The sequence below is a fragment of the Lithobates pipiens genome, unplaced genomic scaffold, assembly GCF_037356315.1.
Source record: "Lithobates pipiens isolate NorthernLeopardFrog02 unplaced genomic scaffold, aLitPip1_a1.2 Scaffold_66, whole genome shotgun sequence".
Lineage (NCBI taxonomy): Eukaryota > Metazoa > Chordata > Amphibia > Anura > Ranidae > Lithobates > Lithobates pipiens.
Genome location: NW_027507888.1, coordinates 1,774,712 through 1,779,436, shown reverse-complemented (window position 1 = coordinate 1,779,436; position 4,725 = coordinate 1,774,712). Strand labels below are relative to the sequence as shown.

General features: G+C 44.6%; 6 pseudogenes; all 6 read left to right on the top strand.

The window, feature by feature from the left end:
• Window positions 1–1,763: 1,763 nt before the first annotated feature.
• Window positions 1,764–1,882, top strand: LOC143959081 (5S ribosomal RNA; annotated as a pseudogene).
• A 108-nt stretch (window positions 1,883–1,990) lies between these two features.
• LOC143959045 (5S ribosomal RNA) lies at window positions 1,991–2,109 on the top strand (annotated as a pseudogene).
• Window positions 2,110–2,216: 107 nt separating this feature from the next.
• LOC143959044 (5S ribosomal RNA) lies at window positions 2,217–2,335 on the top strand (annotated as a pseudogene).
• Window positions 2,336–2,666: 331 nt separating this feature from the next.
• On the top strand, window positions 2,667–2,785 carry LOC143959011 (5S ribosomal RNA; annotated as a pseudogene).
• Window positions 2,786–3,096: 311 nt separating this feature from the next.
• Window positions 3,097–3,215, top strand: LOC143959016 (5S ribosomal RNA; annotated as a pseudogene).
• Window positions 3,216–3,556: 341 nt separating this feature from the next.
• On the top strand, window positions 3,557–3,676 carry LOC143959094 (5S ribosomal RNA; annotated as a pseudogene).
• Window positions 3,677–4,725: the final 1,049 nt, after the last annotated feature.

Here is a 4,725-nt window from a genome sequence, read left to right as displayed (position 1 = left end):
ACTATGATGTTATTAGTCAACACCGAACACAGGTAAATGAATTAATGAAACAAGCAAGGGACATAGGTAATTATGGATGGAACCCCTTTTCTAGTTTGGGTTTAGGTGGAATGTTTTCATGGTTAAAGGACATAGTGATTATGATTATCATAGTACTATTGTTAGGATTGATAGGCTACCTGATTTTCAAGCTTATTCTACTTTGTATTAGCAAATGTACTACACCAGACCAACCTTCTCACGCATATACACAATATCTGCAGCTTTATGTAAATGAATATAACAAACGTAGCAAGAACCGTAGATTTCAGGAGGCTGCGGATCTGTAGAAGTCATTCCATGACTTAAGAGGGGGTTGAAAGGTTATGTTAAGCATCCATCTTGTTTCTGTCAGCCATCTTAATATTCACAAACTTCCATTTTACAATATGTACAGTTTGAACACCCCTTTAACTTCTCAGATAACTGTCTCAACATGAGATTCTTCTAACTCATGTGTTCTCACACACTTATCTATAACCTTCACACTGTTTCTCAGCATTCTTTTAGCTACAGAAGGAATTATGTATCTTTTTCTTATATTAATTCAGCTAGTTTAGAACAAAGAACAATAGCGTTTTGTCTTGACCAGCTGTAATCGTCTTGATGTCTTCTGCGCATGTCTTATTCTGTATGACGTGAAATTTACTATATCAATCGCTTTGTAATAACTCAATACAATTAGTTCTTGAAGGACGCCATGGTGTGTGTGTGGTTTTATTTGTCCTTCGAGAATTGATTCCAGATATATCTGAATTTATACAATATATATAAAGGACTACTGCAGCAGAAGGGCAGCAGTCAAGTATAATATTCTTTCTATATTTGGAAGAAAGAATATTATACGTGTACAAGCCTATTACCATACCAGTCCTGAAAAGAACCTTTGTGGACCTAACAGTAACAGCTACTGATTAAACTGACTGTCCCTCACTGCCACACACAGCTTCCTGCCTGTCCCTATTTAAACTGACAAAACACAGGCTCCTGCAACAATAACTTGAATAGCACTCAAAACTATATCCTGTACTACTTTACCATATCAGTTCTGAAAAGGACTTTTGTGGACCTAATAGTAACAGCTAATGATTAAACTGACTGTCCCTGCTGCACACAGCATCCTGTCCCTCTCTCAGCCCTGACAAAAGACAATCTGCAGCAACAATGACTTGAATAGCAGTGCCTCAAACCTATATCCTGAACTACACCTATACCATACCAGTCCTTAATAGAACTTTTGTGGACCTAATAGCTAGTGATTTGGGTCACTGCTGTCTCTCCCTGCTCCACACAGCAACCTCTCCCTATAGTGACAGAAGAAAGAATGTAAAATGGCCACCGGATCGGGTCTATTAATAAGTTAGGGGGAATGTCCAAGTGTCCATGTGCTGTAATGTCTCAATTGGCTGTCCTGTACCCCATGATGGATGTGTCATCATAGGTCAAAGTTCTTTTACACAGTAAACACGTAAGTCCGCCGGGCGAACAGCGGCAATAGTCGGCCGAACGGGCGGACCGCGAACAGCCGAAATTCGCCGCGACACGACCGCTGGGCGAACAGTTCGGCCATCCCTACTGGTTAGTACCTTGATGGGAGACCGCTTGGGAATACCAGGTGCCGTAGGCTTTTTGTTTAATATGTTGTTGGCGTCAACGACCTGTTTTATTTTTCTGCTTGTTGGCGTTGGCGTTTCTCAAGAGAGTTTAGAGTGACCAGCAAGTTTGCCTAAGGCCACATCACCCTGAATGCGCCCAATCTCGTCTGATCTCGGATGCTAAGCAGGGTCGGGCCTTGTTAGTACCTGAATGGGTGCCCGCCTGGGAATATCAGGTGCCGTAGGCTTTTTTTTAATATGTTGTTGACGTCGACAACCTGCTTTATTTTTCTGCTTGTTTGCCGAGGTGACCATCTTGGCGTTTGTCAAGAGGGTTGAGAGTTGCCACCAAGATGGCCTACTGCTACATCACTCTGAATGCGCCTGATCTCGTCTGATCTCGGATGCTAAGCAGGGTCAGGACTGGTTAGTACCTGGATGGGAGACTGCCTGGAAATACCTGGTTCCGTAGGCTTTTTTTAATATGTTGTTGGCATCGACGACCTGTTTAATTTTTCTGCTTGTTTGCCGAGGTGACCATCTTGGCGTTTGTCAAGAGGGTTGAGAGTTGCCACCAAGATGGCCTACTGCTACATCACTCTGAATGCGCCTGATCTCGTCTGATCTCGGATGCTAAGCAGGGTCAGGACTGGTTAGTACCTGGATGGGAGACTGCCTGGAAATACCTGGTTCCGTAGGCTTTTTTTAATATGTTGTTGGCATCGACGACCTGTTTAATTTTTCTGCTTGTTTGCCGAGGTGACCATCTTGGCGTTTGTCAAGAGGGTTGAGAGTGGCCAGCAAGTTCCCCTACGGCCACATCACCCTGAATGAGCCTGATAACATATGATATCAGATGCTAAGCAGGGTCGGGCCTGGTTAGTACCTGGATGGGAGACCGCCTCGGAATACTAGGTTCCATAGATTTTTTTTAATATGTTGTTGGCGTCGACAATGTCTTGTTTTTCTGCTTGTTTGCAGAGGTGACCATCTTTGCATTTGTCAAGAGGGTTGAGAGTGGCCAGCAAGATCACCTACGGCCACATCACCCTGAATGCGCCTGATCTTGTCTATTCTTGGATGATAAGCAGGGTTGGGCCTGGTTAATACCTGGATGGGAGACCACCTGTGAATACCGGGTGCCGTAGGCTTTTTTTTTTAATATGCTGTTGGCGTCGATGACCCGTTTTATTTTTCTGCTTGTTTGCCAAGGTGACCATCTTGTTGTTTATCAAGAGGGTTGAGAGGGGCCAGCAAGATCACTTTTGGTCACATCACCCTGCATGTGCCCGATCTCGTCTGTTCTCGGATGCTAAGCAGGATCAGGCCTTGGATATACCATGTGCCATACGCTTCTTTTTAATATGTTGTTGGCGTCGACGACCTGTTTTATTTTTCTGCTTGTTTGCCGAGCTGACCATCTTGCCGTTTGTCAAGAGGGTTGAGAGTGGCCAGCAAGATCTCTTACAGCCACATCACCCTGAATGCACCCAATCTCGTCTGATCTCGTATACTAAGCAGGGACGGGCCTGGTTAGTACCTGGATGGGAGACTGCTTGGGAATACCAGGTGCCGTAGCCTTTTTTTAATATGTTGTTGGCATCGACGACCTGTTTTATTTTTCTGCTTGTTTGCCGAGGTGACGATCTTGGCGTTTGTCAAGAGGATTGAGAGTGGCCAACAAGATCGCCTACGGCCACATCACCCTGAATGCTCCCGATCTTGTCTTATCTCGTCTGATCTCGGATGCTAAGCAGGGTCAGGCCTGATTAGTACCTGGATGGGAAACCGCCTGGTAATAACAGGTGCCATCGTTTTTTTTTAATATGTTGTTGGCGTCGACAAAGTTTTATTTTTCTGCTTGTTTGCCGAGGTGAATATCTTAGCGTTTGTCAAGAGGGTTGAGAGTGGCCAGCAAAATCGCCAAAGGCCATATCACCCTGAATGCGCACAATCTCGTCTGATCTTGGATGCTAAGCAGGGTCGGGCCTGCTTAGGTGCCTGGATGGGAGACCTCCTGGGAATACCAGGTGCTGTAGGCTTTTTTTTATATGTTGTTGGTGTAGACGACCTGTTTTATTTTTCTGCTTGTTTGCCGAGGTGATCATCTTGACATTTGTCAAGAGGGTTGAGAGTGGCCAGCAAGATCGCCTACAGCTACATCACCCTGAATGCTCCCAATCTTATCTTATCTCGTCTGATCTCGAATGCTAAGCAGTGTCGGGCCTGGTTAGTACCTGGATGGGAGACAGCTTGGGAATACCAGGTGCCGTAGGCTTTTTTTTTATTATGTTGTTGGCGTCGACAACCTGTTATATTTTTCTACTAATTTGCCGAAGTGACCATCTTGGTGTTTGTCAAGAGGGTTGAGAGTGACCAGCAAGGTCGCCTACAGCCACATCACCCTGAATGCTCTTGATCTTGTCTGATCTCGGCTGCAAAGCAGGGTCAGACTCCTCCCCTATCTCGTTGATAGCGGGGCCACTAGGAGTACTATTTGTGAAGATCATTTCAGAGGCAAATAGGAACCAGCGGAACCCTCTTTGGGAATTAATGGGATACTGACAAAAACATATAGGACTCCACCCCTACCAATAGAAGATGATGAAGGGTACACCATATGCACACATTCTTTTAGGATAATACCAAGGTGTCCTGTAAATTTGTTGGGAAGAGACTTGTTTGGGCCACTAGGAATCACAATTAGAACCAACTCAGAAGGAGGTCTAGACATTTCCTCAGATAAAATCACTATAGTAGCATGCAAACCAGGTTTATTGATGCTGTCACAACAAAATAGTGAAGAAGATTTTGAGGATATAGACCCCCAGGTCTGGTCTACATCAGATCTGGATGTAGGACTTGTTTCATGCACACCATACAAGGCCACTCTCAAAGAAGGTGCATTTCCTATCTATCATAAACAGTATCCACTTTCTAAAGAAAAGATGGATGGCATAGTGCCAATGGTGAAGAAGTTTCTGCAGGATGGAATCCTGGAGGAAATTATTTCTCCATACAACACACCTGTTAACCCTGTAAAGAAGCCGGATGGCTCCTTCAGATTTGTACAGGACTTGAGGGCCATAAA